The following is a 25,383-nucleotide window of genomic DNA, read 5'->3' on the forward strand; positions in this document are numbered from 1 at the left end:
CTGCCCCTAGAGTAAATCTTGAATTAAGGAACAAGGGGAAAACGAAGATTCAAGTGATTTGTAGAAGTGGACATTGTCATTCTACAAAATAGTTCCAGATAATGGTTGAGGCCCTACAAAGGCCTCATTGCAACTACCTACTACCTATAGGGACATTCATTGAATTTGTGGTGATCAGGAGGACAAGATGAAAGCTGGTCAAATGTCCAAGAAGATATTATGTACTGGGATATGTACTATGTATATGGTCTAATTATCTGTAATTATGGTATATGTCAATTAATGAATGCTTGTGGTATACACTGATAAATTACTTGTATATCAGGTATGATTTACATGAATTATAAAGCTTTTATTTAAGAGAGCTGAATAATTTATATGTAACTTCAAGAATGTAGAATTAGTCACTAGTTCCACTTTTACCTCTGCTATTAAATAGAGTTCCAGAGTAATCTTTTTGGCTCTGGAATAAGCTTCTAGGAACATGGTGGGTGTTGAAATAAATTTACCCATTCTAACCTAAGTATCAAATGTGCATGAGACAGTTCTCACTGAAGGGGAAAGCAAGCAGATTACTCAAAAGAGACAGATTTGACCAAGGGACTTTTGCTATGATGAGTGGGTGTGGCTGTGGGTCTGACTAGGAAAAATACCACACCACCTAAAATAAATCCTGAGGTTATAGGCTGGCTCACAAATGGGCTATGAATCCTTCTCATAGAGAGAAATCTGCTAAGTAGGTATAATTCAGTGGAGAAATAGCAGATGGCAGTACCAGCTCTTGGAGGAGCAGCCTACACCGATTCAACAGAGAAGCAGCAAATGGTAGTAACAGGCCAACAGATGACATGAACAGCTCTACAGAGAAACAGTAAGCAATATGAGTAGAAGGTGTTGAGCTATAGGAGCTCTCTTTTCACTAGTGATGTGGGGATCTGTGGGAAAGTACTCCCATGTATTTATGGGGTATTTTTAGGGGCTTGTAGAATTTCCTTGTTATTTACCTTACTATTCTGTTTTAATAAATGCCTTTTATTGATGATGTTATTTATCAAAGCTGACTCAATTTGCAAAACAGTACACTGGTGATGGAATCCCACATGAAATTTTTAATGAATATTAGCCCAAAGAGTACCTTGAACTAGGGTATAACTTTTAGGGGGCTACACTGAAGGAGAAGCAGGCTCCATCTCAACTAATTCAGCCTAAAATGGCATTTTTCATACTATTCCTTTATATTGATGTTGTAGTTCACCAAAACCCAGGGCTTTTATAATCTTAATTGCTGTCTAGCCATGCCTTCTCTATCCTCTATTTATATAGTAGTGTTTTGAAATGTAAGATTTTAAGCTGTGTGACCCTGGGCAAGCCACTTAACCCCATTGCCTAGACAAAAAAAAAATTTACATTTATTATAATTACTCTTATTAGATTCAGCCCAACATTGTAGCATTTAGTGATATTCCTATTTACATTTTTAATACAGTTAATGTTGGGGAATGGGAAGCAAAAACTGACTGTGATCATTAGATGTTTGGCTTTCTGATCCATTACTGCTTAAAGAGGCAACTTTGTTCATAAGATTTGCATTGAGCCTACATTTTCTTAACTATAAAATAAAGATAAATCCTTTTCCTTCTTTCTTCATGGTGTCCTGTGACTGCATTTTCCTTTTCTTGACATCAATAACTTCATTTTAGAGTGTCTCTATTTCAGTATAAAAGTTCAGTCACATCTAACCCCTCATGCTTTGTTTTCCTTTAACCCAGTAAAGGCCAACCAGAAGACAAATGGAATTCTCCCTGTTTCAGCCTCTCAGGGATAGAAGGTTTAGAGGTCTCTGTCTTCTTTCTCTAAGGTCCATGACTGTGATTCCAGAATTGTGAGTATTTTCTATGTATCTATGGGAAATGATTTCTATCCAGAAGCCCACTTGCCCCATAGAGACACCCTTTTCTTGTCCCATATGGGTTCGCCTTTTGCTGTCCCACAGAAGTATCTCCTTACATTAGTGTGTAACAGGGTATTAAAAAAACCCTCTTTTTAATAAGAAGCTTATATTCTCAACTGTAATACACGAGATTTTCTTCCCTCAACATGAAGAAAGAGCTGTTTAAACATTAAAATGCCATAGAAATGTAAATTGTTATGTGGTTAGTCTCCCTAATGAGAAAATAGCAAGATTGACTAAGGATTACCTTGAAGTAGGTGAAAAAAGGTCCTTAGGCTTGGGAATTTTGTGAGCAGTTTCCCAGACAGATTCAAACCTTGACAGCAACAAAAAGAATTTAGACATAATTGTCATTTGCCTGCATCCTTACGGTTTATGCCTAAGTACCACATGGTACAATAGCAATTTCACGCATTAAATCCATGAACTGTGTATTGAGCAGCTGAGTGCATACTCATGGTGTTGTCATTGACTCCTCTTATCCACTTCTCATACTCAAATCTTGCTGTTTTACCTTCACAGCATCTCTCACAATCTGACCCGTTTTCTCCATTCACATAGCTAATACCTAAATCAGGCACTAATTACCTCTCAACTAGATTATTATAACAAGTCTAACTGCTCTTCCGGCTTCAAATTTCTCACCATTACAATCCATCCTATACACTGTTGATAAAGTATTTTCCTTAAATAGAAGTCTGACCATCTGACTCCCCACTCAAGTGACTTCCTATGGCTTCTAGGATAAAATATAGATTCCTCTGTTTAGCTTTTGAAGTCTTCTGCAAGTTGGCCCCAACCTATCATTTCAACTTCATTGGGTATTACTCCCGCTTCTGCACTCTGCAAACAAGCCAAACCATTTGTGTCTCTTCCTAGCACACAAAGCTCCACCTCCTATTCCTGTGCCTTTATACTGCCTGTCCCACATGCCTAGAACTCCCTCCCTCCTTACCTTTGCATCACAGAGCTAACTCTTCTCCCTTCCTCTAAGATGTATATAACTTAGGCACCACCTTCTGCATGAAGCCTGTTTTCAATCCTTCCACTGGTGGCAGTGGGAAAAGAGGCACACTGATGTATTGCTGGACCTATAAATGGGTCTAACCCAGGGGTGGGGAACCTCCAGACTCAAGGTTATATGTGGCCCTCTAGGTCTTCAAGTGCAGCCCTTTGACCGAATCCAAACTTCACAGAACAAATCCCCTTAATAAAAGAATTTGTTCAGTAAAGTTTGGATTTGGTCAAAGGATCACACTTGAGGACCTAGAAGGCTGCCTGGAGGCCACAGGTTCCTCATCCCTGGTAACCATTCTGGAAGGTAATTTGGAATTATACAAAATAAAGTCATTAAACAGTGTGTATTCTTTGACCCAGCTATACGACTAATAGATTTATGCCCAAAAGAGATCAAAGAAAGAAGTTGAGGTCCTACAGGGAGAAAAATATTTACAGCAGCTCTTTTTGTGGTAACAAAAAAATTGAAACTAAGGGGATGGCTCTCAATTGAAGAATGGCTGAATAAGTTGTAGTATATGACTGTGATGGAGCAATATTGTACTGTAAGGAATGAGGAAAGAGATGATATTCAAAAACACATAGAAAGACTTATATGAACTGATGCAGAGTGAAGGGAGCAGAAACAAAAGGACAATTTATATCATAGCATCAATATTTAAAAATAAATTATTCTGAAGACTTATAAACTGATGAAGAGTAAAATGAGCAGAACCAGAATAATTTCTACAATAACAGCAACTGTAAAGACAAACAAGTGTGAAAGATATGAAAACTATAATCAATACAATGACCATTTGTGATTCCAAAGGGCCAATGATGAAACATGTTATCCATTACAGAGAAGTGATTGATTTTAGGGTACAGAATCACACACACATATTTGTATACTATATATGTACATATATATGCATCTGCATCTTTGTGTAGCCATTGAAAGAATTTGATTTGCTTGATTATGCATTTTTTTTTACAAAAAAATAGTTTTTCTTTTTTTTTTCTGATAGGGCAGGGAATAGAGAAAATGTATTTCTGTTAATCTAAAAAATAAAGAAGTGAGTGCCACAGATGTGAATCATTGCCTACACTTCTAAATAAGATCACTGTATAATAGTTTACATAATAGTTTTATTTTATTATGAGACCTCTCATGAAGTTGGAGTAATCTGTAAATTCTGTACATATAAAAACAAAACACATTAGTAAAACTTTTTAAAGAAAGATTGTGTTGCTGCTATTATTTTGATTTTGGTCTAGATCTATGATTTCATTTTTAAGAAGCACTGGTGGAGGTCAGCTTTTAACTTTTAGACTTAGTTGCCTGTGGTGTTAAAAGGTTAAATGATTTGCCTTGGTCACACAATATCTATCAAAAGCACCTACAGAGGACTTGAACCCAGGTCTTCCTGACTCCAAGGCTGCCCTCAATCCATTAGGTCAAACTGCCTCTGTGATCTTACCTTTTCAAGACATCAAAGAGCTGAAATACATAGAAAGTAGGAATACCACCCCCCTTATTTTTGTCTTTGGCTCCCTAGCACCTAGTGTCACGGGGGTCTGGCATATGGGAAGACTGTATAAGCTTTCTTAGATGGCATTTCTCTACACAGAGGATGCTAAGGAGATGGCTTCTGGGAGAATAACAATGACATGTAAGGGAAATGCTTTTGGAAAGAATATGGAGTATTCATGGATATTCTGTAACCAGCTCCAGTTGGCTGGCCTTCTGGTTGGGAGGAACCTTTTTCAATTGACTGTTTAGCTAGAACTGTCAATTTTTGCATCCTTTCTTTCTTCCATTCATGTGTAGGAGGGTGAGGTGACTCACTCTCAGAGTCTGGTGAGAGACTATCGTAGAAGGGGACTTCTTCCCCTCTGTGACCATACGAACCCCAAGAAACAGCTTTCATTCTTTAGCCCTTTCTTTGTTCTTTTCTGTTTGAGGTGTCAGAAGCAGAGTCTTCCACTTGGTCAGGGGAGTGAGCCCCAGGAATCCAGGAGTTAGAATCCCTGTTTGGTATGGCCTGCAGCTGAACATTAATGCCTGCAGGAGCAAGGAATAATATTTGATCTCACCATGTTCATATTAAGACATGATGCAACTGCTGCTGCTGCTGCTGCTGCTGCTGCTGCTGCTATTGCTTTGCTGCTACTACTTTGCTACTGTTGCTGCTACTACTGCTGCTGCTGCTACTACCACAACAACTACTACAGTTAATCTAGTGTTTTTAAATGGTCTCCAAGATGTATTAAGATCACCTAATCATTAATACGCTGAACTGTGTCATTTAAGATGGCAAGGAACACAGAGCTAACCTGTAAATGATCCATTAAATAATTCTATACAGAAAATATTGCAAACTATGTATTTGCCCCCACTCTTGAGGAGGCATTTATTCAATCAGACTGATGGATCAATGTTGCATATGTTTATTTCTAAACTTTTCCACTAAAACCTACTTCTTCCACTCAGGTCTGCTGTCTTCTCAGTGGAAGACATTCAGCATGAGTTCATCAGGAAGCCACACAAGAAGGTTTTCTTCACAATTATTTGCAGATGCTAAAGGATTAATTTTCTTGTTGCCCTCATTTTCACTCATGTATCTATTGGCTTGCTCTTGAAAGTTTCCTCACAAAGAACATTTGATTTCAAGGCAGAAATCTAGGCAAGATCATTAGTAAAGATTTTTGTTCTCACATTTCAAGTGAATTGACCCATAACTAGTGGATGATCCTGGGAATATTTTGTGTTGTGTGTGTGTGGCACATTTTATTGCTATTGCTATTAAGAATTGGTCCTAGTTTTCTTCCCTAGACAGGAAAGCAAACAGAAGAGGGAGATTCCTGCATAATCTTGCTCATTTCTTTTTTCATGGAAACACACAACCTGGTCCCATACAACAAAATACTTCTTATTTGCACTTCTGTGCTCTTAGTATGGTATTTATAAAACTTCCTCAATTTTTAAAGTTTGGTTTAATTTTTGAAAATTCACTTTGAAATCAAGACAGAATAAACACATTGACAACATGCTGTGAAACATCCAGAAAATCTTCTAGGTTGGATGTGTTTTTTAGAACTTTGGGAATTTTGTATCAATGACACATTTTCTAAAAACAAACCAGAGAATGATGTCTTCAAGTTTGTACGTGAACTGTTTACCTAAAAATATTCTTTTTGAACAAATCCTAAAGGAATTGTGAGCTTTTACATAAAATTCAGTACAAGATAGACTTCCATTGGAAATTTAATGATCCAGGCAAAAATAAACACCACACATCACTAACAAAATCCAACAAATGTCTAGCAACTTCAGAGGGATGATGCTTATCATCGTAAGGGCCCCAGACATCATCCAATCTACCTTGTACCTGAGCAAAACTTCAACAATATTCCCCAAGAAGTGATTATTCTTCCTGTACTTGAAGACCTTTTGAAGCTGAGAAGTGAAAAGCAATTCCATCTGATCCACTCTAGGACTTCTCTGAGGGTGCTGAACTTCCAACAACATTCCATCCACCTTTAGAAAAGTACTTGGGAGAGAGCAATGTGACTCTTCTATAGCTCCAGGTGGGAATTGTATGTGGATGTGATGATGTCTGTGGCACCATGACTTTTAAAGGGTTCAGGTAAATAGCTTCCTGAGGAGGGAAATGCGAGCCATGCTACATCAATATGTGTAGATCTTGCAAATGTGGAGTGCAGCCAGAAGCATTGACCCTGGAAGTTGTTAGTGTAGTCAGAAGGGCACCAATATTAAAGAGGAAGAAGAATTTTAGAATTGATTTGAAATGCAGAAAGGTTTTTTTCTTTTATTTTTTTAAAACTAATTTATTTTTATTTACCAACAATCACTTCCATATGCTTTTGAGTTTAAAATTTTTCTCCCCCTTCCTCCCCACCACCCTCCCAAGACAGCACACAATCTGATATAGGCTATACATATACATGCCTATTAAACATAGTTTCACATTAGTGATGTTGTAAGTAAGAATTAGAACCAATAGGAGGAACCACCAGAAAGAGGAAACAAAACTCAACAGAAGAAAAAAAATAGCAAATAGTATGCTTCCATCTGCAAACTCCATAGTTCTTTCTTTGGATGTGGATAGCATTTTCTATCACGAGGCCTTTGGAGATGTCTTAGATCCTTGTATTTCTGGGAAAGGGTAAGTTTATCTATATTAGTAATCTCACAACGTGGCTGTTATTGTGTACAATGTTCTCCTGGTTCTGCTCATTTCACTCAGCATCAGACCATACAAGTCTTTCCGGGTTTTTCTGAAGTCAACCTGTTCATCATTTCTGATAGCACAATAGTATTCCATTATATTCATATACCATAACTTGTTCAGTCATTCCCCAACTGATGGGCATCCTCTCAATTCCCAATTCTTTGCCACTACAAAAAGAACTGCTATAAATATTTTTGTTCATGTAGTCCTTTTCTCATTTGTATGATCTCTTTGGGATATAGCCCTAGAAGTGCTATTGCTGGGTCAAAGGGTATGCACATTTTTATAGCCCTTTGCTCTCCAAAATAGTTGGATCATTTCACAACTCCACCAACAATGCATCAGTGTTCCAATTTTCTCACATCTTCTCCAACATTTATCATTTGCTTGTTTTCTTATCTTGGCCAATCTGATAGGTGTGATGTGGTACCTCAGAGTTGTTTTGATTTGCATTTCTCTGATCAATAGTGATTTAGAGCATTTTTTCATCTGAGGACTGCCTGTTTATATCCTTTGAGCATTTATCAATTGGGGAATGACTTGTATTAATTCTCTATATATTTTGAAGGTTTTCTTTTTTAAAAAAATCTGCAATGGTTGCATAACATTTAAGTCTTCTTAGCCATTTTTTGGAAGGTATGTCTCTGCTGTAAACATAACCTCTGCTTCTGCTGGAACTTCTGCCTCAATCCTGTTAGAGGAAACCCTCCCCCAATTTCCTCTCTGAAACTCCAAGTCTCTTAGTTATTTGGCGCCTTCGTATGATTTCAGACGTGAGAAACCAATCTGACATGCTTGAATGAATACTCCTCTCTACAAAACCAAACCAAACCTGGCCCTCTTCAGCAAGACGGAGCCTCCCTGTTTTGTGGGATGAGACTCAGATATGTTGATACCAGTATGAGATCAGTGCTGTGCCGTTTTCTTGCTGTCATTGATCCCATTTCTCTTTGGACTAGGATCTGAAGCTCATCTCTCCCAGACCCGGTTAGTTCTTTCCCATCTTCCTGTCTCCTTTCTGCATTGGCTGCTGTGTGAGTATGCCTTCTCTCTGGAGTGAGTTACAGATGCATTTTTGTCTCTCCGGTGACTGTAATCTGTAGGTGTTGTTGTATCCTTGTCCCCCTCCTCATGGGTATCTCAGATGAAGTCATTTCTTTCGTATTAGTTAAAAATGCACCCTGCTGCTTTTGATATCATGGACCAGTTTGCTTCTTCTGTGGAAATCTCAAAGCCTCAAGAAAGTAATGAGTTGGTATACTCCCAGTGCAAATGATGACTGGCCATTTATTGGGCTAGGCACAGATATTTGGTAAACAGAAGTGGCATACTTACCCTAGCAAGTTTATACAGGCTTGGGGTATCCTGACCCTACACTTTGTAACTGGACATTTCTATTCTGTAAGTTTGCTTTTTAAAAATCCTTTTATATTGAATCATAGTGAATTCCTCTTGAAAAAAGCCAGCTTCTGTCTCTGGATGTGAAGATGAAGAGCTTTCATCCAAACCTGGTGAGGCAAAGACTGGCAGCATCATGTGCCAACAGGTTTCAGAGTGCCAGTAAGTAGAGCGAGCAAAAGGGAGATGGAAACTTCTGTAGGTCTGACTAATAGGATTACTTTTCTTTCTTTCTCCAAGTCCTCTTTCTGCGTGGGCAGCTGCTTCAGTGGCCAGATATAGAAAGGGAATTTTCAGAGAAGATGAAGAAAGAGGTGAAGAAAAGGATACCCACTAACTTGGAGAAAGCAGACATTCACAGCATATTAAAGAGAGGTGAATGTCCACCTAGAAGCCTTCAAATGAGGCAGAGGGGAAATCCCTTTGCTATTATAAAGCTGAATGCATACTTAAGAACAGGTGTTGTGAGCTGAGGATTTGAATGGTTAATATATAATAATAGAAACAAGAAAATTATAAATATATTCAGTGTGTCAAAATATTATGACAATCTGCGAGCAGAACTGTTGGGCTGTGAGGGAAGCTGCAATCAATACCTTACAGGGACATCAACCCTTCTCTCCTCCTTTGTAGGCAGCTTATCATAACAAAGGAACAACCTAGTACTGGACTGATGTTCTCTGAACTAACCCTTGTATTGTAGCTGTATAAGCAAGTGTAACAGGACTGAAAACAAGATAGCCAGGAAATGACAGTGTGGTTCAAGAAAATCTGGAGATCTGAATGGCTTTCCCCTGTAGGTCTTAGATTCTAGTCCTGTGTAGTGTGTGTGTGTGTGTGTGTGTGTGTGTGTGTGTGTGTGTGTGTGTGTGTGCTGGGAAAAGAACTCTGCACTGGGCTATGTTATAAGCTATCTAAGTCCTTAGCTTAAAGGGGTGAACTGTGATCACTGCATCACAAGGCCAACAATAGCTAGATGCTTAATGACTTCTGAGTCCTTCCTCTCTGCTGTACCTGAATCAAAGGTCATAGAATCTGACAAGCTGTGCTGGTCGGACCTTAACACTTTACAACAGTCTAAAGGACAGTTTATTAAGGGCTTATATTCTTAAGCTGTAGATGGATGGCTCTGGGTTTCTAAAGCTTGATGAAAGACTTCTTAAGATCATCCAGAACACTTTACTTAAACTTGTTTTGTTATTCATCCTTTTTTAGAGGAACTTAGAGGTGTGTTGGAGACAGCTCTAAGCAGTTTGGAGAGAGAGTTAAATTTTCAGTGTGAACATTTTCACCTCAAAAATCAGCACTAAAAGTAGGGCTTGATTTATTGTTCTCTTCATTATATCTAGACTTTAGAAAACATTAATAATCGAGATTACACTTAAAATGCATGTGCAATAAATTTTTCCCCTGGGACAGTTGTTTAACATTTACCATTACACTTTATATTATTCCATATTATTGCTTGAGCTCAGCAAGAGTGCAGTAGAAGGCTCAGGGAATTACTACTCTGCTGGTGCTGCTACTACTACTACTACTACTACCACTGCTACTACTACTACTACTACTACCTGGCATTTAAGTCCTGCCTTAAGATTTTCGAAGTTCTTTACATCCATTTTCTCCTTTTTCCTCACAACATCCCTGCTCTAATTCCATATTCACCAATTAAAGTTTTGATACCTCTTTGGATTTCTAAAACATTTACTTATTGGGAAAATGAACAAGGGTTAGGCCATATTTAAAAAGTTATATTTTTTATTGTGAATAAATTGGTTTCCTGGTCTGAAAATTGGTTTAGTGTGAGTTAAAGTTACATAAGCTAGTTTTCCCCATAGATTGCCCTGACATAAATTGACCTGCTACAGGCATTCAGAAGAAGCTGAGTCCTGAGGTAGAATAGAGCTAACAAATTCTGAAGCCAAGTATTGTTAAAACATGGACTATAATTACAAGAAAAGCACTTTCCTCCCCCACCCTGTGCACTAATTTTCAGCTCTTATAAAAGTTTTCTAGGTGACAGAGGAAGTAATAAATTAGAAGTACTAGATAGTACCTTAGTCACTATGGGCCTTTTAGCCACCTCCATACCTGAAATTGAGATTTGGAATCTGTGAGTGGAATGATGAAATTCAGGGCATCACCAGTAAAGGAGAAATTAACAAATGAATGAATATGTGGAAAATCAGTAGTTCCATTATTTGATAATTTAAGAGTTCATCCATGTGGGCTGATTATAATATGATCTGACCTAAGCTATGGACCAAAAAAATTCACTGAGAACTGTAATCAGGTGAAAAATAAGAAAGAAGTATAAAACATCCTCCTATACAGAGTCCAAACAAAAGAAATTCCCTATTGGTGGAGAAGTTCTTCAAATATTCTTATATGAAGATGACATCATACTAATTGCATTGAGCCCCAGGGGAAATATCAAGCTTCTTCAGGGAAATCCACTGAAATAAATACAAAAAAAATTGGTCTAACCATCTGTGATAGGATCCATATTCACCAGGGTTCCCACTACATAGTACCATGTAGGCTAGCTTAGTTCATTTCCTAAAAGGCAAGCAAGCTGTTTCCAGGACTTGATTGACCCAGGGGCCTCAGATTCATTACTCTCTCTTATTGTTGATATAGCTTCCTCATAGTCTCAAGTCACGTTGATGCAATTTTCTGTTCACCTAGGGGAATAAAAACATATACCCACAGAGAATTGGGGCCCTTCAGACTTGATAGATGTCCCAAAGCCTCCAGAAGTCATCTCATCCAGCCTTGCTAACCATAATTGTTTTCATATGGTAGCAAGAGAGGCTATTTTTTAAATTGAGCTAAGTCATGTCCTTTATGAGTATCTTTTTTTATGCTATGGAGAATAAACTTCCTTGTTAAGTGTCTCCTTTAATTCCAATATAAGACTCAAATTATCAGGGACTAGCCTAAGTCAGGCTAAACTAATCATCCATATAGGAAACATAAAGTGGATGAAGAACACATATTACATAAATATTGCAAAGTAGGTTGTGTTATATGCAATTAGCTTATTGACTTGTTATAGAAAAGTTCAAAGGTGCTACTACATTGGAAGAAAGCATAACAATGAGAAGATCCTGTGAGTAATTACAATAGCTCTAGCATGAACTATTTAAATAAACTGTTGACAAGAAAAAATTGGAAATAATTGCATTGCTCCAGATTATCATCATTTATTAGGAAAATTTAATTGATATAAAAGTCACCAAAATGAGGAACCAATAGAAGCCAGAAAACACCTTAGCCACTTGATCTCTTTGTCAGACATAGAAACATGGTAGCCAAGGGTAGCCCCATATTAAAGTACAAGCTCATTTACAAAAACATCATGAAGGAAAATGATGAAAAAGTATAAACAGTATCACACCAAAGCAAAGCAAAACAAAACGAACACACCAATGGAGGTAAAATTAACTCGCAACAATCTTGGTCTGTGAACTAACTACATCAGATAATCTGAAGCAAATTTATAGATAAAAATGAAAAGGCAGCAAATAGCCATGATAGAGGAGATTTGTTTGTGTTTCTATATCAACTTATTCTCACAATTGATGTAGGTTTCCACTTTTGGATTCTGACACAATATCTGATCTACTATATAAAGAGGATGAGATGTCATCTAAATAAATGAAGACTGAAAGAGTAACTATACTGGACCAAATATATACAGAAGAAATCTCTATGGGAGAAGATCCAATTTAAAAACACTGAGAGACTGTTTTTTTTAAGCCAAATATTTTTGAGTTTCTGTAAAATGTTCCCATTATTCCATAATGGATAAGCATGATTTCCACTAAGGGAAGAGCAGCTAATGGAAATAGGGCAGGAGCCTTGGAGCCTGAGATGATGGAGGAACGAACCCTTCCCACTGTGGCCACCACAATATAGGAAAGTGGGCAGACCTGCTCCAGACTCCAATCTTAGTAGCCCAGCTCAATCCACTTGCTGGAAGGAAAGGGGTCCTCCACTTCTGAGATATCTTCTCCTCTTCATCTTTCCCACCTAGATCCTTAGATTCTAGAGTCCTTTCCTTGAGTAACAGAGGGTCTCCCTATATTATGGTACCACTTTCTCTCTGAAAGCCTGAAGACAACCTTGGAAAAGAGAGAAGAGTGAGACATCGGATTTCTTGATCTCAGCTGATGGGAAAGTCCGTACACAAATGAGTCATTGAGGAAGGTGTGGAAAGCCAGCATCATAGCAGAGCTAGCTTCTTCTCCAATTTGTGTCCATTATTGAGTTACTGTCAATGGAGCACATCTTTAAAGAACAGTTTGCTCTTAGATGAGTCCAAAGGAGACACCAGAACATTTGATTTGTGTGCTCACCTTAATTTATGCCCCACTTGAAGCTTGTCAATAGATTTATGGTAATATGTGGCACAGGGCAGGGGCCCCAGCCCAGACAGTCAGCTTTGCTGACCCATTACAGCTGTGTACTTCCTTGCCAGAGATAGGAACTGTGCCTTCTCTTCTTGGACTGCAGTGATAAACTAGATCCAACCTCTTCTCCTCTCCAAATCTAGTCCTAGAGTGATGCTCTGAAGGCAGAAGGCCCCAGGAATCAGGAACTGTTTTTAATGATATCTTTAAAAAAGGAAAGATCCTTAAGGAATGTGAAAGGTCTCAGATGTATCATGATCCAAAAAAATAGCAACAATAAAGACTCTAGCAACTGCCAATCATATTTCTCATCTCAATGAAATCTCTATGAGAGTTTGCTATGTACATATCAATGTTATTCTTCATGAAAATAGAAGAAGGGAACAGGCAAACATTTCTTAGGCAATTTTCCACAAAAGGTGATGTCTTTACAGTCATACAGTAGACTAGTAAGTACAGAGATTCCAAGGTCCCCTGTGATTATTGTTTATTGATTAGGGGGAAAATAATTTGATTTGACAGAACAAAGCACTCTTAAATGTTTTTCTCCAACAATATGATCCCTATGCAATATGCTAAGATTATACAGGACTACTTGATAAATTTAACCATGGAGATATCTTTGTTTAGCAATCTTTTGATTATCAATGCAAAGTGAGACATAAAATGGGGAGTCATATACTTGCTAAAGGTGTTTGACAGGGTTAAGAATAATATCTTGCACAGAGTTTAAGTAGAAGCAGGATTTTCTGTAAGGGAAGATTTCCAAATACTCTCATTTGAGGATAGCATTGTTTCAATTAAATAAAGCCACAAAATATTACAAACCTTTCTCTAAGATTCAAGGCCACCCAAAGGAGATTGGTCTGACCACCTACATATGAAAAATCAAGTAGATGAAGAAAGTATGTTGTACAGATTTGATGTGGACTTGGTTGGGCAGACCATTGAGTAAACTCATCAGTATCATGGACAGACACTTCAGGTAGTCATTGAATTGAATAGGAGGAAAAGAGTGGTTGTAGTTGGGAAATTGCATGATCCCAGGGTTCTTCCTTACACAAAAGCCCATCTATTCAACACCAATATTCCCCCAGTGATGCTCTATGGTTTTTAAATCATGGAATACCATGATCTTTGAAGAATCAAAACTGAAGGTGACCTAAAAGAGACTGTAGAGAGTCACATAGTAATGAGTTGACCATAGTTTACTACCAACAATAACTTATACACAAGAAATAGAAAAAAGATATTAAAAACCCATATGATGGGGGGTCGGGCAGAGCCAAGATGGCAGAATAAAAGAATTCTGACCAAACTTTCCTAACATTCCCCCTCTAAACAACTTTAAAATAGCATGTCAAATGGAATTCTAAAGCAGCATAACAAAAACAAAGAAACAAACACAAAAAAACCCTGCAGTGAGACATTTTTCTAACCCAGGACAATTTAGGAGGATAGAAGGAATAATCTGTGGCACTGGGGTGGGGCCTGGCTAGGAGCATAGCACTGTAGTAACACCAAGAGTAGTTCTTGGAGATGAGTATATGCAATATCAGCAGCAGTAGCAGAGGCAGCCACAGCTATGTGGGAGCTCTCATTGCCCAGAAATGGTGAGGATTAAACACTTGGTTAGAAAGAGCTTCCAGAAGACTCCTGTGCTAGCACTGGACTCAGTGCCATTTGCCAACTCCATTGGCCATTACCAACTCCTGGGTTGTAGGGTGGAAAGGACCACTTGACTAAAAGAAGCCTCTATCCAGCCTATTAAATAAATTTTGTTTTCCCCCATTAGAATATAAACTTCTTGAGGATAAAGACTGCCCTTCTTTCTGCTTATATTTTGTACATCCAGTTTAGCACAGAGACCGGCACATGGTAAATGCTTAATAAATACTTCTTGACTAAGGAAGATTTATAGCTGGACACAGAGAAAAATTGTATAGGGTAGGAAGACATGATGTAATGATTTCTATTGCAGGAGAAAATACCTACATTTATAAAATCACATATCCACCCAAGAAGTAAATGTGAGTTAAAATCTCTACTTATTCTGGAAGAACACACTAAAAGCAAAGTAAACATTTTGTCTAAAACACCTTCATGACCAAACAAATCAGCCAATGTGTATTCTGCCTCTCCCTCTTTCCACGGGATCACTCCTTTCTAAACAGATTTTTTTTGTTATGATGACACAAATTTAACTATAGTAGGCAGAGTGTTTTGGTCAAATGGGCATCAGAGGAAGGCCATTAGCATTCTTTCTAAACACAACAGACAGTAGTAATTGTTTCATGCTCCCTATTGTGTAAGTTATGACTCTGATGTTATTAAACTCCATAAAACTACATCTCTGCTGGGTTTGGACATTTTCATCCACCCAAAATTTCCATCTCTAAATGTTAGCTAGGGGAGGTGGATTATGGCAAAGACAAAATTTTGCCCAGGGGCTCCTCCCACATGCATATTCTCCCTACAAAACATGCAGGCTCTCTCCTTTCCCCCTTTTCTCTCTCCCTCTCTTTCAGACAACAAAGACAACAAAATTCCTACATTCTATCATATATAAACAAACACACATAGCAGGAGACAGCTCTACCTTACCTGCAGGTGATTCCCTATCTTTGTGCCACCTCTGTCTTTTGCTTTACCTAGTTTTCCAGTGCATATTCTCCAGCCACGGTTGTGGTATTGTCCATGAGGTGTCCTGCCTCCTGATGCTGTGATGGAAGAGACAGCGAAGCGTAATACAAAGCAAATTGGACTCAGGATAAGATTTCAGTTCAACTCATGCTGCAAATTGTGTGAACTTGGCCATGGTACTTAATATTTCTAGACCTCAGTTTCCTCATCTGTAACATAATGGAGTTGGACTAGATGGTTTCTAAGGTACCATCCATTTCTCAAACTATGATCCTGGTTTTGACAGGCACAGCTCATTAAGTCAACTTAAGCAAATTCCTTAAACCTTGGTTTCTTTATTGTAAATGTAATAATAATAATATGATCAAAATAATAATAGCTAACATCTAGATAGTTCTTTAAAGTTTGCAAAGTACTTTATAAACATTGTCTCATTTTATCCTTATAATAACCTTGTGCCATAGGTGTTACTATTATCCCCATTTTATAGATAAGAAAACTAAGACAGAGGTTAAGTGGCTTCTCTGAGATAGGATTAAAACTTGGGTCTTCCTGCTTCAAAGTCCTATACTGTACTCACTGTGCCACTGAGCTGTCTACTGCATAAGGTTGTTGTAGAAAGCATTCTGTGAAATTTGAAGTGCAATTTAAATACTTCAATTAATATGTGACCTTGCCAATGTGGATGTTCCCTCCAGCAGTACAAATCAAAAGCCCTTCAATGCCTTTTCATCCTTTGGCAGTTTTATCCATCTTCTCCCACACATCCTCCACATCATGGGCACCAGTTTTCAGCCCTTGGACATCCATTATGACTTCTCACTACACAACCAACAGAACTTCCATTCGAGGTATCCATTTAATGCTGCTGCTGCTGCTGCTGCTGATGATGATGATGATGATGATAATGATGACGACAACATTGACGATAATGATAGCAACATTTAATGTTTATACACTACTTCTGTGTCAAGTACTTTACAATGATTACTTCATTTGATCCTCACAACAACTCTGCAAAGTAGATCTTGTTATTTCACGGATGAGGTAATTGAGGCAAACAGCAGTTAAATGACTTTCCCAGAGTCACATAGTAAGTGTTGGAGGCTAAATTTGACCCCAGATTTTCCTGGGTACAAGCCCATCTCTATTCACTGCATTACCTAGCCGCCCCTTGAAGGGTATCTTTAATAGGATTTATCATATGCAGATCACTGTTAGAAATGGCTTACTTCTTACTTGTATTCATCATGCTTTTCTCTATTAACATTTGAGGCATTCATACTTTGATCACAAGAATACAAAATCTGACAGTGCTTCCATTTCTTCTCCCTCTATTTGCTAGGAAGTGGTGGGACCAGTTGCCAAGACCTTAGGTTTTTGGGTTTGGTTTTTTTTTTTAGTGTTAAGCTTCAAGTCAGCTTTTATACTCTCCTCTTTCAGCTTCCTCAAGTGGCTACTTAATTCTTTTTCACTTTCTGCCATTAGAGTGGTACTGTCTGCATATCTAAGATTGTTGATATTTTTCCTGGCAACCTCAATCCCAGCTTTTGATTCATCCAGCCTGGAATTTTGCGTGATGTACTCTGCATATAAGTTAAATAAATAAGGTGAGAATCTACAGCCTTTCTCCGTTTTTTTCAACTATCATTTGAGAGCTGGTATTCCTTACTATTGGATTTAATTTGGTACAACATATGGTGGCAAAGCCCTGAAAGCAGACTTAAGTACACTTTGGGTTTTTCTTCAGCATTTTCAGGTACCAACTGTGGATCTTAATTCCAAGGGAGATAGTGTGAACAGCTGCTTTCTTTGAACAAACTCTATGATACACACACAGACACACACGTGCACACACACACATACACATATAACAAACAGCAAAGAAAGAAAAATGGAACATAAGTTTCTCTTAAAATGCCCTTTGATATTGCCTTTGTTAATGCTGGAGAGTTTAACTTGAAGTAATGCTTAGCAAAAGAAAACAATTTTAAAAATCAAGGTTAGGGTTACACAGCCCAGAATGAAGGAGTCTATGAGAATGTACTCCATAGACATATAAAGTTGTTAATTCTGGTGTAAATTTCAAATTTTATTCAATTACCTGGAGAGAATTCCTTAATTGTTTGTACCACCTAAATTTACTGCATAATTACTAACTTACAACTTTACTTTGTACTGTATAGACCTGGCTTATACTAGCAGAAAAAATAAAGGTTCCAATGTTCCCCTAAGTGGCACATATATTAAATTTAGAATGACACAGAGAAGATTAGCATATTTCTGCACAATAAATAAAAGTTCTGGTGTCTAATATTTGAATGAAGGCTGTGACAGTTCATGTCAAATACAGAAATCCTGGCTTGCAGACATTGATCAAAATGTTTTGGTACCTCAGAATGGCAAGGAAGAAAATATTGGCCTGGAGTCTTGTAGATAGGATTGAGAGATTTTTAACCCGAAAGTGGAGGGGGAGATAGAGTTCATTTATTATTGTTACAATTTCTTTATTTCTGAGGTAGGTTATTTAAATTCTCTAGTTTTAGTTCTGTTAGTCTATTTTGTATACTGATTCATTTCACTTAAATGATCAGTTTTTGACATATAATGCTCAAAATAGTTTCAAATACTTTTTTATTTCCTCTTCATTTGTTATGCATTTTACTTTTTTCATTTTTATGTAAGTAATTTGGTTTTCTCTCTTTTTAATCTTTTAGCTATTTATCTGTTTTATTAGTTCCTCTCCTCTCAACCCTCTCAAAAAAAACAGCTCCTAGTTTTAGTGATCAATGTAACTTTTTTCTTTCAGTTTTGTTAATCTCTTCTTTGATTTAAAGAATTTCTATTTTATTTAATTGTGATTTTTTTATTCCTCAATTTTCTAGCTTTTTAAATTTCATGCTCAATACATTGATTCATTCTTTTTTCATTGATAAAAGTATTTAGAAATGTAAATGTTTCTCTGAAAACTGCTGTGGCAGTCTTCGAAGGTTTTGGTACATTGTCATATTCTGTCATTTTCTTTTATGGAATTATCTGTCATTTCTATGATTTGTTTTTTGGCCCACAAATTCTTCAAATTAAATTATTTAGTTCCCATTTAGGTTTGAATCCTTTCTTTAATGTCCTTTTATTGATTATAATTTTATTGCATTGGGTTTAGTATTTCTGCTTTTCTGAAGAATTTGCTCAAAAGATGCCCTCTAGCACATGGTCAATTTTTGAAAAGGTTTCATATGTAACTATAAAATATATGCTCTTATTCATTAATCAACATAGATCTATCCTATCTAACTTTTTTAAAACTTCTATTTGGGTCCTAACCTAGATTTCTCTAGGTCTAAAAGGGTCACATTGTGGTTCACAGCTAGTAAAGTGTTGCTGTGTATTTCTCCCTGTAATCGATTAATTTTTCCTTTAAGTACTTAGATGCTATGCCATTATATGCATTTATCTCTCTCTCTCTCTCTCTCTCTCTCTCTCTGATCTATGCATATCTGTATATGCATATATACATATGCAGTATTGATTCATTTACCTAAGGTGCCTTTAAATACAATGTAGTTTCCTGTTTATGTCTTAGCCACGTCTGTTTTTACTGTTGCCTTATCTGAGATCATGATTGCTACACCCTGATTTTTTAGTCTGACTGATGCATAATAAATTCTGCTTCACCCCTATTTCATCTCTCTGTGAATTTTTATATTTCAAATGTGTTTCTTGCAAATAACGGATTGTTGAATGCTGTTCTCTTTTTTTATGGGTCAGTTCATACTATTAATGTTTACAGTTATTTACTGTTAATTATGTATTTCCCTCCATCATATCTTCTTTTAGTTTTTTATTTATTTCTCCCTTGCTCCTCTTTTTTACAAAAAAAAAAGAAGAAGGTGGTGAAAGAGAAGGAATGTTACGAATTCTGGTGATCCAAAATTAAAGTGATATTTCTCTACTTCACTATCCCTCCTCTCTTCCAATTGCTCAGATGCTGATCACTGTTTTTTACTTTTGTTTTTCTTTCCTTTTGACTTTATGACCTACCTTCTAAATTTGGAATTTGTTTTGATTATGATTATTCCTTCCCATCTTCTTCTCTTCCTGATTCAACTTTCAATCTTAACCCCTCCCAGTTTTTGCCTTTTTCCCTGTTGAATTTAATGCATTTCTACAGCAAGCTCTCTGTGTTCAAACCCCCTTTGTCTAGTTCTAAGAGCAAGATTTATGTAATGTCTGCCCCACACTCCTTCTTCCATGTCTGTATATTGATTTTCTAATGTATCACAACTACAAGAAATAGTAAGTCCCTTCTCTTCTTCATTTCTTCCCTAGTATATCCCCCTCTTTTTCCACATTCTCTTTTTTTCTCTTCTTAAGGCCATCAAAATAAGACAGGAATACTTCCCTCACCTACCCAATGCTCCTTGTTTTTATTATTTTATTCTCTCTGTCACCTTTGAAGACATTAGGGCTACTGAAGAGTCATCTGTCTTTTACTTTCAGAATATAAACAATTCATCATTGATTAGCCTCTTCCAATTATTTAAATGAGTTTTCCTTTTTAGCTTCTCTTGGTTCCTTTATCTGCATTTCAGACATTCTACTCAGCTCTGGTCTTTTCATCAGGAATGGTTGAAAGTTTCCTACTCTGTCAAAATATACTTTTTCTTCTGAAGAATTATAATCAGTTTTATGGGGGTAAATTATTCTTGGTTGTCAGTCTTTAAATTTATTCCAGAATTATTCTTTTATTTATAATTTAATTTTTATCTCTTACTTCGTTTCTTCCAGGCACTCATTTAGTCCCAAACTATTTTTTCTTCTTCTGGGGCTCTGCTTATAGTTGCTATGATGTTACTCTCTTCTTCTGGATTTACCTCTTGGGCATCTCTTGCCCTTTTATATATCTTCATAGTATTGCTGTGTTCTCTTTAATTTTATCTGTAGCCTCAGTTCTTGATTTATGACACTGTTAGGCTGTGCTCTCCCACTCTTAGATGTGAAAGTCAAGCCCTCTTTGTTCCTAATCTTGATTTTCTCGGTGCCTGCTGCTGGCTTCCCTTTCCTCTGGTGTATCTGAGCTCAGAGTTTTAGCAGATTATCACTTCACCCACTCCCACCCCCACCATGGGATTGTCATCTGTTAGAATACTGTCATCTTCATGCTCCTCTAGAGCATCTCATAGCAAAGTTCTGTATACTTTTGACCCACATGAAGTATCCTATTCAGAACACTGCAGGTTTCAGCCACCCCTTGGAGTTTCCCTACCTGAATACTTTGGGCTTCCTACTTCCTGGAAACATTAAAAGAAAAGAAAGGAAAGAAAAAGAAAAAAAGAAAAACAAAACCCTTGTTATAAATATTCATAGTTAAGTGAAACAAAATTTCATATTAGCCATGTCAATATATGTGTGTGCGTGTGTGTGCATGTGTGGGTGTGTATGTGTGTGTGTACAGAGAGGGAAAGAGAGAGACAGAGACAGAGAAACAGAGAGACACAGAGAGACAGAGAGAGAAACCTGAGTTCATATTTGGTCCTCTAGAATCAAAACTGGTCACTAAGTTCAGAGTTTTTAAGTCTTTCCAAGTTGCTTGTCTTTACAATATTGTTATTGTTTAAATTATTCTTGTTCTACTCATTTTACTACATCAATTCATACAAGTCTTCCTAAATTTCACTGGAAACATCCCCTTCATTATTGCTTATGGCATAATAGCATTTGATTACCTTTATAAACCAAAACTTAATCACCCATTCCCCAGCTGATGGGTATCACCTTCATTTTGAGTTCCTTGCTTTTAAAAATAGAGTTTCTATAAATATTTTTTGTATATGTGACTTTTCCTTCTTTCTTTACTCTCTTTGAGATATAGTGGTATTGCTAATAGTGGTATTGCTTGGTAAAATAGTATGTACAGTGTATTGACTTTTGGGGCATAGTTCTAAATTGCTTTCCAAAATGTCTTCAATGATGAACAATTTTGATGATTACTTTTTTTTTTTAACATAGTATGAGGTCTGGAAATCCTTTGTCCTCTTAATTTCTACTTTTTAAAATTATTTCATTTGGGATTCTTATCTTTTTGCTCCTCCAAATGAAAAATTATAATCTTTGTCCAGTTTTATAAAGTAATTACTAATTTGATTGGTAAAATATTAAGTCTATAAATTTATTTGGATAGTATCATCATTCTCATTATATTAGTATGCCCTAACCACAAACAATGATGAGTTCTGCCTTTATTTCTGCAAATGTTGTTTTGTAATAGTATTTATATAAATCTTGAGTGTGTCTAGGGGATTAACTTCCAGATATTTAATGAACTTTAGCTATTTTTAATAAAATTTCTCTTTTAATCTTTTCCTGTTGAGGTTTGTAAGTAAGTATATTTGAAAGCTGGATGATTTTGGTGGGATTTTTTTTTCTGTCCTATTACTGTACTGAAGTTGTTGATCATTTAAATTAATATTTTCATTTAATCTCTAAGGTTCATAAGTATTAGTTCACCTTTAAATAAAAAACAATTTTGTCTGGTTTTTTTTATCTTTGGTTCACCAGTTTCTTTTTCTTGCTTCATTGTTATAGTTAAAATTTCTACAACTATGCCAAATAAACAACAAGGCAATTATATTTTAGCTTTACCCTTGATATTGTTGAGAAAGCTTCTATAATTTTTATTTACAAATAATGATAGCTATTGGAAATATATGTACATATAGACATATAATATATTAAGGTAAAGTTCTTATTACTGTATTTATCATTTTAAACATAAATGAATGCCACATTTTGTCAAAGGTTTTTTTCTGCACTTTATATATTCATGTCATTAAATTTTTATTAATATGATTTACTACACTTATTTTTTTCTAATGTTGAAAAATCTCTTCATTCTCCATGTAAATCGAATCTGGTAATATTGATTTTTTTAAAGTATATATTGTAGTAGCTTCTTTGCTAGTATTTATTCAATATGTCTGCATCAATATTCATTAGGAATATTTGTCTGTCATTTCTTTGCTTTATTTCTGCATGAATTGGGCAATAGAATCATAGTTGTTTCACAAAAAGAATTTGAGAAAGTGTCTATTTTTTGCCAATAGTTTGTCTAATATTGGTTCTAATTGTTCTTTTAAAATCTTTTCAATTTACATGTATAGCCATGTGAACCCATGGTGTGTGTGTGTGTAGAGAGACAGAGAGAGAGAGAGAAATTCATGGGATTTTCAATTTCTTTCCATGATATAAGGAGTTTTTAGCTTTTAATTTACTCAATTTTTTAATTTTTGTAAACATTCATTTAAATTTTTAATTTTGTAAGCATTTAATTTGGCATAATAGTTTTAAATAGCTTCATTTGTATTTCCTCTAGTTATTGTACATTTATTTTTAATTCCTCTTTCTCATTTTCTTTTTATTTTGGCAACTTTTCAGCCTTCCTCTCTTCACCTCTGTCAAATTAGCTAATGTTTTCTATTTTATTAGTCCTAAGAAATAGCCTTCAGTTTTATGTATTATATTTTTGTTCTCCGTTTTCTCATTCTCTTCTACGATTTTTTAGTATTTCTATTTTTGTGCTTACTTTGGGTTTATTAATTTGCATGAATTCATCACATTCATATTCACAGATTTGTCATTTATGCTTCCCTCTATCAAAATTTGTTATAATTTTTTTTCTTTTTCTCAAACCTCTACTTTAGGAAAATAAAGGCAGAAATAATGGAATAAAATCTGCATTGGGATCTATAATTTATATTGCATGGAGCAATCCACAATCAGTCTTACCCCTCCCTCTTTTTCTCAGGCTAGAGGCAAATTGCTGACTCAAGACTTTCCCCCCCTATTTTGGGGCGGGGAGAGGAAAGGATCATCCCTCTTAATTCCCACTCCTCTCTAATTCAACCCAGTTCCTTGTTCCCTTTATTGTAGTTCTATCACAATATTCTTAAAAACAACCACAAAAAACTTCCCTTGCCTTGCTCAGATAACAATGAAATTCAAGAGGTATCAATTTTTCCCACTTCCATCTCAGTGCTGAATAATCTGTGGTGCCTACAGTTAATAGTAAGCTCTTTTCTCCTCTCGGCTCTTTCCCTTGGATCTTTTTATATACTTTTGTGGGGTTTTTTTCACTTTTTTATTGGATCTTTCTTAACTCTAAACTTTTTTCTCCTTGTTCCCTCACTAATATCTAGAAATAGTGAGATTCTTACATACTGTATTTTCTTTTCTTGATTAAGCCATTTGATCATAATTTAGCTCTTTCCAGTTGTTCAAATGTCTTCACCTTTCTAGGCTTTTGTTATTCATTGCACTGACCCTTTAGAGCAAACCTAACTGTGTAGAGCCTAACTGCGGCTTTCTAGACAGGTATACTCCAAAAAATCCCCCTCCCCACACTGGATTATGCTCAGTTGTGCAAGATAAATTGCCAGAAGATTAAATTGATTGACCCACAGTGGTAAATTGATATTTTTCCCTAAAAAAACTGTGGTTTAGGCAAACAGAAATGTTTCATTAGGTCAGCTTGGTGATATGGTAAACATTCATATATATACACACACACCCACCACATCTACATCTGTATCTGTATATACATATATATGTATGTTCATGTATATATTATGTATGTGTGTGTGTGTGCATTTTTTTCTTTTTCTTTCAGCACATTGTGTTCCATTATTTCTCTCATAGTTCTATATGATTCTGATTGACATCACTATCAGACTATTGGCATATTACTTAACTGTTTCTGGCCACCTGAAGTATCTTTTCTTTGAATTAGGAGCTTTGAAATTTGGCCATGATTTTTAGGTGTATTAAATTTTTTTTTTCATGAAATGATCTGCAAATCTATTTTTATTTTCCTTCCTGATACCCAAGTGCTTCAAAAGTTTCCTTTAATGATTTTTCAAATATGGTATCCAAGTTTTGTTGTTGTTGTTGCCATTTCATTTTCTTTTCTGGGAAGCCCTAATTTTGCCCAATTTGCAGGTCAATTGTTTTTGATAATAGATATAGCACTTGTTTTTCTAATTTTGCAACCTTCTGACTTTGTTCTAATAGTTCCTGCTTATGTTTCTTCCATTCTTCCTTTTTAAGTGCCTATTACTTTGTTAATTTATTCCAGCTTCTTCATTTCAGCATAAGACCTTTCTTAATTCCTCCAGTTTTCAGCTCTTCTCTCCTGCGTTACTTTGTATTTATTGCATATATTTTACATTTGCTTATCCATACACATTTCTTCAAATTCCAAAGATTTTTAGTCTATCATCAAGAATTCTAATATTATTCCATATTGCTTCATTCATTTCTATTATAAGGTCTTCTAACCTTTCTCAGAGTCCTTGTGACCAATCCGTTTTCCTTTCTGGCGTTACTTTTAGTTATAAGGGAAGCAGTTGCTTTTGATGAAGTTTTACTTTGGGAGGTCTTGATTGTATTACGAGTTTTCCTGTGCTGCTTATTTTCTCACCCTCCCTGCTATTTTTATGTCTTTTCCCTATAAACTCTTCATTTCCCTAATTTCTTTCTCTTGTCTTATTGCTACAGCTACCATTTCCTGTTCTATTTCAAATAATAGTGGAGAGAAGGAAAATACTTATTTGACCCTTGAACTCAAAAGAAAGCTTCCACTGTTTCTCCTATGCAAATAGTATTAGCTACAGCATCCAGCTGGGGACAACTAGGGGGTACAGTGGATGGAATGCTGAGCTTGGACTCA

Source organism: Phascolarctos cinereus, unplaced genomic scaffold, assembly GCF_003287225.1.
Source record: "Phascolarctos cinereus isolate Bilbo 61053 unplaced genomic scaffold, phaCin_HiC Scaffold_3;HRSCAF=262, whole genome shotgun sequence".
In the NCBI taxonomy this organism is placed as follows: Eukaryota; Metazoa; Chordata; class Mammalia; order Diprotodontia; family Phascolarctidae; genus Phascolarctos; species Phascolarctos cinereus.